The following is a 9,452-nucleotide window of genomic DNA, read 5'->3' on the forward strand; positions in this document are numbered from 1 at the left end:
ACCATTCAGTTTTGGAACAGAACCAGATAAGGAGTTGATAAAGGAACATTTCGTCACTATCTTTGATGATGAGTGTTTATAACTATTGTTGTTATTATTATTATTATGTGACTATCATACTGTTCTCTAGGTATAGTTTGCCCACTAAGATAAAAGTCTTATTGTATGAAGGTATTTCAGTCCATATTAAGGACTCGTGCTCTTTCTAGGCAGCACGGTGGCTTAGTGGATAGTACTGTTGCCTCACAGCGAGAAGGTCATGGGTTCAATTCCCACCTGTGGCCTTTCTGTGTGTAGTTTGCGTGTTCTCCCCGTGTTTGCTTGGGTTCTCTCCAGGTGCTCTGGCTTCGTCCCACATCCAAACACATGCAAGTTAGGTGGATTGGAAATTTTAAGTTGTTCATAGGTGTGCGTGCAGGTGTGAATGTGTTTGTTTGTCTATATGTGGCCCAGCGACAGACTGGCGTTCTGTCCAGGGTGTACCCTGCCTTGTGCTCTATGATTGCTGGACAGTGACGTGTGGTCAGGGGAGGCAGTTGACTGTCATGGAAAGAAAAAATTTAAAATGAAAAAATAAATTAAATGGTTATATATTTATCCAGTGATTTGTACTATAGTTATGTTCCTTTTAACTTCACCAGTTTTAGATTATTTCTTATTCACAATCGCTGAATTTTCACATTTGTTGTTCAAATACTGAGAACAGACATGTGGTGAGGCAGCAGCCAAACGTGCCTCACCTTGGATTGCGCAATCACTGGGCTAACTGCTGGAATGCTATGCAGTGACACTTTGTCTCACTGTCTCACCATTAAAATGGTCAAACACTTTGGCTATATGAACTTAAAATTCCATAGTTTAGCTGATGTACATAATGTACAGTGTTTTTGTCAGCAGCTGTACAAGACTGTAACATGTTTTGTGTAATGACAAATCAAAAAATGGCTGCAAAAAGGCACCAAGTGAGGCACGCAGTTCCCTGCCTCATGTTAGGGGCACTAGTGATCCCAGGGATTCTTCCTGCAACAACTCCTCAGCTGCAGAATAAGTGACAGAAAGCTACAAGAGCTTCCTCTCACCTGGATTTTACTTTCAGAATTTAGGATTACATATCCAAACCAAAACAATTTTCTAAACTGCACTTTCAATTGAAGCACAAAGTAATAATTAAAGGAAGACCAACAGCTAAAAGGTTTGCTTCAGACAACAGAAGAGCTGCTCTTTTCAAATGGAGCGGGACACACTTAAAGGCTGGCTGTGTTGGATGTCCAGCAAGAAAACACCTTTTCCTCAACTTGTGACAATGTCTGGACTCAGATGGGATACTGTGACCTAAAGAATTTACAACCCCAATTCCAATGAATTTGGGACGTTGTGTAAAATGTAAATACAAACAGAATACAATGATTTGCAAATCCTCTTCAACCTATATTCAATTGAATACACAAAGACAAGATATTTAATGTTCAAAATGATAAACTTTGTTTTTTTGCAAATATTTGCTCATTTTGAAATGGATGCCTGCAACATATATAGCACTTTTCCATCTGCATCAGACGCTCAAAGTGCTTTACAACAATAATGCCTCACATTCACCCCGATGTGAGGGTGCTGCCATACAAGGCGCTCACTACACAACTAGCGGATTAAGGACTTTGCCCAAGGGCCCTTAGTGATTTTCCGGTCAGGCTGGGATTTGAACCAAGGATCCACTGGTCTCAAGCCCAATGCTTAACCACTAGACCATCACCTCCCCTGTTAAATAAGTGCATCAGTCAGCCAGCTGTGGCTCGCTCTCGCGTTCTATTAGTGTGCTTGTTTTTTAAGCTGTTCCTATTGTTTTCCTTGTTCAATAATATATGGGACATATGCTTGCTACTGGGACTAATGTTTTTGGTGTGGGATTTGTGCTGGATTAAGCTTCAAAAGGCTGGCTGTCTATTGTTGGGTGCCAGGATGCTCAGCCCTCCACAGGGCAGCTGACTTAGTGCAGTTTTGCTTTTGTAGAAAGAAAACGGGAAGAATATGCAATCCTGTACAGGCCAACAACTACATTACATCTAATGGCTGAGCACTAAAAACACTGCATGATTACAATATTATGTTGTGCTCTCACAATCACTTACACATTCAGTTTTACCAGACACAGTGTTGTTCATCACAATCACATCTTCTTCACTCCCGAGTGTCAGAATCTGCTTAGTTTCACAAGCAATGCTGACTTGATCACTTGAACCAAATGAAGCACTTTTGGTCTAATAACAATGATGCAGTTTTTTTTAAGAAACACTGAATGCTTTTGTCCTAATATTTTAATCAGTAGCAATTACCAGCCTTTCATCATCATTGTCCTAATTCAAGCATCACAAGTACCATCATGTTTTGTGCACACTTGGTTCATTAGCACCTCGAGGCTGCAACACTTGTCCAGGCTCTGATTGCAATTAAACATCCAGTGTTTGTAATGAAAAGGTATGCAAAATGCTCCCGCTTACGTCACTTACCCAGTGAGTGACAGCGAAGGGTAATTGCAGTAAACAGAATCCGCCTACGACCAGTTCTCCATGATGCAGCCCACTTGTGTAAGTTCTGTTTGATTCTCAGTCAGATTATTTTTCTCTTAATGTCAGGTGCAGCAAATAAATGTAGTATAACCATGAACTTTTAATTTAGAGGTGAGATAGGACGCAGGAATCTGTGATTAGCGATAAGGTTTGCATGGCGTTGTAGAAAAGAAAAAAGTTACAAAACATGTTTCTGTCACATTTTGGCCCTGATCTGGGCCTTGATTCCAATTTCCCCCATTTTCTTTTACTCACCATCTGCCCCAGCTTTGTTTTATTAGTTGTTTATTTCCATCATGTGGTTATTCTATGTTCCATTTTGCTTTTCCACTTTGTTTCTTTGTTACTTCGATACTTTGGTAATAAGTTCAGTTCCATTCTAGTTTGTTCTGCCTGGTTGTGTTGTGTGGGCCGCTGAAGAGGAGGTACTGCTGGCCCACCACCACCAGATGGCGCCCTGCTTGGAGTGCGGGCTTCAAGCACGAGAGGGTGCCAGAGCCACTGGGAGTGACAGCTGTCACTCTTCATCAGCACCAGCTGTCACTCAGTCAACTCATCATCATCTCCATAAAGACCGGACTGCGACTCCACCTCCTCGCCGAGAAATCAACTACCATTCAGGTAACTTCACTGCTGACTTACACTAAGTAATAATCTGAACTTCTTTGCAGCTGTTTTCCTGTGGTGTGTCCTTATCTGTGGGATTGGCATTTGGTGTGGACTGCGACGGCTTCGCCTCACACCCCAAACCAGATAAGTGGTTAAACAGGAGCTGCACGAGTGCGTGATTGGAGGTGGAGGTGCTCCCTCCTTAAAGAACACAGACTGTGGGATTACTGAGTGTGCGAACTCACACTCATCAATACTGTTTCTGTTCTCTGCCAGCAGTACCGGGTCTGACAGCTGAAGACAGTGGCCACCTGGGGCGCAGGGCTTGGCGGCTCCGGTGTTCTTCAGGTCCGTTGGTGGTGGAAGCTGTGTGGGATCCGGCTCTTCTCTCGCCAGACGTCTTCTATCTTCGAGCCTGCCCACACGTCACCTTGTGTATAATTGACATTCCACCATATTGTTTTTGTCTGTACTTTGTTGTGCGATTCACAACATTAAATTGTTACTTTTTGGCTTATCCATTGTCCGTTCATTAACGCCCCCTGTTGTGGGTCCGTGTCACGACACTTTCACAACAGGTTGTGTTTTTCGTTGTTTATCATTTAGTTTATTTTTGCTGTACTTATTTCTGTTATAATTTTATATGGGGTTTAACTTTCTGTTAATTAGTTAGTCTTTGCTTGTTTGTTTTGTCATCTGGTTATGTTCTATTTTATACTCCAGTCTCGTTTTGTCGTGTTTATTTTCTTATTATTATTCCCTGATTTATTCTCATGTTTGTGCTCGGTGCTGATCCGTTTCATGGTGATATTTTATTATGTCTTCAGTCACTGTTATATCTCAGTTCATAGTTCCTCGTTTCCCTCACACCTATCTGATTATGTTCTCACTCCACATCATTGCACCTGCCTCGTCTCTTTGTCTCTGCTTTGTGTTTTCTTTTAATCATGCTCTTGGCACCTGTTCATGTATCTTTGTCTTTTCTTCACTCCACCTTGTGTTGCCCTCCTCACTATCTTGCACCATGCATAATCTTCGTTCACTGTCCGTTCACTTTCTAGATTGTTCCTCATGCACATTGTTAACTCCTGCCTTATTTAAACACTTCCCAGCCACCACTCCCCTGCCAGTTTGTTGTCAGTAGTACACATTCCAACCTTTGTTCACAGTCCTGTTTTTGCCAAGCTGTGTACCGTTTATTGCTTTGTTCCCCTCGACCATGCCTCTTGCCTCTTCTTGAACTCTGTGTTTGCTCCTGCCTCTGACCCCTGCTCATCCATGACTGCATATCTGCCTAATCCTGATTGTACCTCTGCTCCGCTGCTTGATTACCTGTGTACTGAACCTAGGCCTTTAATAAAGACCATGTTTCCTCTTACACCTGAACCTAGTCTGGGAGTCTGCATCGTGGATCCAGCTGCTACTGGTGCCGGGCAGCCACCCGTCCTGACAGTTTCCTTAAGTCCAAGTCACACTGTGATGGATTGAGGAAATGTAGAAGTAACAGATATATGAGAAAGAAAACAAACTAATAATCAGACGGCATAAGGTATGAGGGCAAAAAAAAAACAAAAAAAAAACGGCCTTTAAAATACATTTTTCATTAATTCAAATTGAGGTACAAGTTTGAAATGAGTTATTTTCATTTGAAACTATATCACCCTGCTGGACCAACAGGTCTGTTCAGAAATGCAATGCCAAATCTGCTAAATAAATAAATACATTCCAGTTATCTCCCCTTGGAGATATCACTCTGGACTTATTTTCTTCATGTATATCTTCACAATATAAAACATATAAAACCACACAAAATCCCTGCTCATGTCGCATTCAACAAAACAATGCAGCAATGCACAGATGCCAGAAACTTCCTAAAGACATGTGGTAGTGCCAGCTGGTGACAAGAGGGCACTAGTGCCCACTCCCCCCCCCCCCCCCCCCCCCCCCCCCCCCCACACACACACAAAATATTGAGAAAACAAAATATAGTCAACATAATTTACAAATAAGAAATAAATATGGTTTGCCCAGAGTCAGAGCATGCAAGTGTCTGTCAGTTTCAGTATGTGTATGTGTTTCAGTATGTCTTCCAACACTTCTTCAAATCAGTTGTTCTGTAACCAAAAACTCAGTTTCCCATGTCAGAGTTAATCAATTCAGAGTTCACAGACTCAGAGTTTGTTGAACCTCCTTTCTGAAAGAGGACCCTGGTTGGGTCGCTGGTCATAAGAAAGTCTATGGAAGGTCTTAAATTTTTCACAATCATGTGACCTAAGGCTTAGTTTTAATATGAGCATTGAACTTCTGTTTCCCAGACCAACTAGCATAGTTTGTGCTTTTTTAATCTTATTTCATTGGACAGTGGACAAATCACTCACATCCAGTGCAGGAGTTTCACTAACCTACCACCCTTCTAATACTCAGATAAATGATTGTATGCAGATGAAAATAAGTATTGAACACATCACCATTTGTCTCAGTAAATAAATTACTAAAAGTGTTATTAACATGAAATTCGTACCAGATTTCGATAACATATAATCCACACATACAAATAAAGCTAAACAAATAAGTGCAAAATTTTAGTATGGAATTTATGGAATGACACAGTGAAAAAGTATTGAACACGCTTACTGAAATTTAAGAGTCTTCAAATCTTCATTGTTCTGTGGACCACTTCTAGGAACTCTGATCTTAGTTCTTTTCAGAGATTTCCTATTGGATTTAAGTCAGGAGATTGGCTGAGACACTGTAACAAATGTATTTTCATTCTCTGAAACCGTTTCAGTTTCCATGGCTGTGTGTTTGGGTTCATTGTCTTGCTGAAATGTCACCCCTGTTTCCTCATCATCATCTTTGTAGATGGCAGCAGATTTTTAACCACAATATCTCTTTACATTTCTCCATTCATCCTTCCTTCAATTATATGATGCTTGCCACTGATGTATGCTGAACAACAGCCTCACACCATGATGTTCCCACCTCCAAACTTCACTGTTGATATGGTGCTTTTGGGCATCCAAAGAGTTCAATTTTGGTCATATCTGAAAAGATGACATTGTCCCAGTATTTCGGAGGCGTGTCTAAATGTTGTGCAGACAACAATAATGAGCTTCATCGTGTTTTTTCTTCAGCAGTGGAGTCTTGTGTGGTAAGCGTGCATACAGGCCACGACAGTTGAGTGCATTACTTATTGTTTTCTTTGAAAAAATTGTACCTGCTAATTCCAGGTCTTTCTGAAGCTCTCCACAAGCAGTCCTTGGCTTTTGGACAACTCTTATGATAATTCTTGTCACTCATCTGTCATAAATCTTCTGAGTAGCAACTGGTCATGGCTGGTTTAAGGTGAAATGATGTTCACTTCACTTCTGGATTATGACCCCAACAGTGCTCATTGGAGCATTCAGAAGTATCTAAATCCTTCTGTAGCCAGTGGCATCAGTATGTTTTGCAACAATAAGGTTGCAAAGATCTTGAAACAACTTGTTGCTTTACCCATTATGAGATGTTTCTTGTGTGGCACCTTTTTATAGGCCATCAGTTGGGACTGAACCAGCTAGTATTAATTTGCACTGACAAAGGGCAGGATTACTGATAGATTTCAGCTGATGTCTTGGTTTCCCATGCCTTTTTCCAGTTATCTGTCTTCAGCTGTTCAATACTTATTCACGTCCTTTCACATTATTACACATAACTTAACTTATGGACATCTGTGGTTTGAGTTCTTTGTATGTGTGTATTATGTGGGTTGTTACCGACATCTGGTGAAATGTCTCGCCAATGGAATCTTTAGCAATACATTTACTGAGAAAAATGGTTAAGTGTTCAATACTTATGTTACCCGCTGTATTAAGGTAGGACATCACATCATTTCATGTGGCTGGCTAGCAGCATGCAACCTAAGAACTTCATTAACTTCATCAGGTGGTGAGTTCTAAACCATTTCCATGGATCAACTACATTAGATATATTCCTATATAGGCTAACAGACTAATATAACAGTGTGAAAGGCCAGAGAATTAGCAAGGTTACTGTATTTGGCTACAAATATACACTTATTTGCCAGTTTATTTGGCACATCTAATGGAAAGTAATGTAACCCTGCAGCAAGAAGTAAAGGTGTGCCCTTTTAAAAATCAATACCACTAGCTTCCCCTGATCAGTAGTTAACACAAGCTCTCATATCCAAACATTATTCATACCCACCATGTCAAAGCATGACCTTCCTGACAAGAACTGTGATAATTCTGTCAGACCAGAAGTGTAACTTAGCAACAAAAATATGCAAGAAGCTTGTCTTGGTGCAGCTTGTCAAAAATCAATTACTCTACATTTCCAGAGTGACTTCACATGGCTGAATAATTAAAGACAAAAAATAAATAAATCTGGCAGGGCCTCATGTCAACAACAGGAACTAAAGTTAAAACACAATATAAAGCTGATAATTATCAAATATTTAGTTAGTTATTATTATTACTGAGTGATCAGCAGTGGTCTTTGTGTTGTACCAGTCAGAACACTGCCAGAAACTTTTTTTTATTCATTTATCAATGAAAATGAATAAAAATCAGTTTTTGTTTTTTGTTGTTTGTCTTTGTTAATACTGATTTTTGAATTTCTGTTGACATGCTAATGATTACCCCAACACAAAAATTCTATGGTGCCTAAAACCTTTGCACACCACTGTATAAAATGTTCTATATTGTACATACAGTAACAACTTCTGTTCTCTCGAAGTTGCATTTCCCAGTTTTATTCAGCAAATCCCATAAAATCACAGACTAAATGTGAAAACATGAAATACTACTCATCAAGTGTGCATCCTTTAACCAGGAAAAATTAAACAGTTATTACTTACTAGTTTTAGTCCTGGGTGCCCATCAGGAGGAATACACATGAGGCAAAAACAGTGAATTCTTTGTTTGTGTTCTGAAACGATTTTCTTCTGCTCTTCACTTCTTGCATTAGTTTTTTCCCCCCCACATTTAAAAATAAATAAATAAATAAAAAAACCAAAAAATCAATAGCCATTCAGGGTAAGGAAAACAAGCCGAGCCCTAGCTTTGAACACAAATTGTCATTCGAACTCTGATGCCAATAACTCCTCTGTGACTTGTACCGATTTCCACTAGATGAGGTGCAAAGTTGTGACAAATCCTGCGGTGATCATGCAGAGGTCCTCAGGAGAGCTTGCAGAACCCCTCTCCAGTCTTCTGCTGATACTGATGTCTGAGCTGTACGGTGAGCAGTGCTGATTCTTATTCACTCCACGCTTCGCCTTGGCATGAAGCCCCTTTCAAATCAAGACAGAGGAAAGGGTAGAAGATGGACAGAGTAAGTAAAAGCATGACAAAGGGGGTGAAGTGCTGCAGAGCAAAGATGAAAATGCCAACAAAGTATTCCAGAAATCATATTGCCCATGGTGGTGGTTGAGAGGTGTTATGCTCCATACGTGTATGTCCTGTGTCTCCTCCTCTTTGTGTCCACCTTGTCTCCAGCTGTGGTGGATGCACCAAGTGATAGATCAGTGCTGCTGCATCCTTCCTGCTACAGCAGCAGCCTGAGCTCAAATAAATGCCCAGTCTGTCACAGTTCTCTGCTGCAACGTGCTACAATTCATCCTTCCTCTCTCTCGTGCACTCCCTCCCTCTTTCTGCCATCCTCCCTCCTTGCTCACTCTCCTTCATTCACTTGCACGTAGTCACACGTGCTGGGATGCAGTGGCGAACCGGAATACAGATCGTCCGTCTTTCATAAAGATGCGATTATTCTCAGAAAATGTGATTTTCGAGCAAATGCAAGACGAGATGTGAACTCAAGATTTCTGACTCACGCTTGTTAACCTGCATCACCTTCAATCCACAGCAGGGATCAGCTCAAAGTGTCTTAGTCCAGATTATAGTTTAGACTTTCTTTCCAAGTATGTAATTTACAGGGACCCAATATTCACCCCAAAACCAAGCAAAAGGAAAGAGGGGGAAAAAAACTCCTTTTAATAGGAAGAAACCTAACGCAGAATCAGACTCTATGGATGGTGCATCTAGTTGAGAGACAGTAAAGAGATAAACATTCTATTAATTCCCAGTGTTGGGGTAATTACTTAAAAAAATGAATTACACATTATGACTTAAAAATGTAATACATCACTGTCTATTCAAAGTAACTCATTACATTACTTTTGCAAAAGACCCTGTAACCAAACCTTAAACATATATACACTGTACATGTAGAATAAGTTCCTACTGTTAAAAGCAAATATCTCTTTCTCTGCAAATTTAC

The 9,452-nt window shown here is 40.4% G+C and overlaps 1 long non-coding RNA gene across 1 annotated transcript; it reads right to left on the reverse strand.

Annotated features, from left to right (window-relative positions):
- Positions 1-8,174: 8,174 nt before the first annotated feature.
- LOC117515136 lies at positions 8,175-8,827 on the reverse strand. Its single transcript, XR_004562072.1, has 2 exons — positions 8,626-8,827; positions 8,175-8,466 (listed from the first exon to the last, which is right to left on the reverse strand). It is a non-coding gene; the product is annotated as an uncharacterized LOC117515136 (long non-coding RNA).
- Positions 8,828-9,452: the final 625 nt, after the last annotated feature.

This window comes from Thalassophryne amazonica, chromosome 8 (genome assembly GCF_902500255.1).
Source record: "Thalassophryne amazonica chromosome 8, fThaAma1.1, whole genome shotgun sequence".
In the NCBI taxonomy this organism is placed as follows: domain Eukaryota; kingdom Metazoa; phylum Chordata; class Actinopteri; order Batrachoidiformes; family Batrachoididae; genus Thalassophryne; species Thalassophryne amazonica.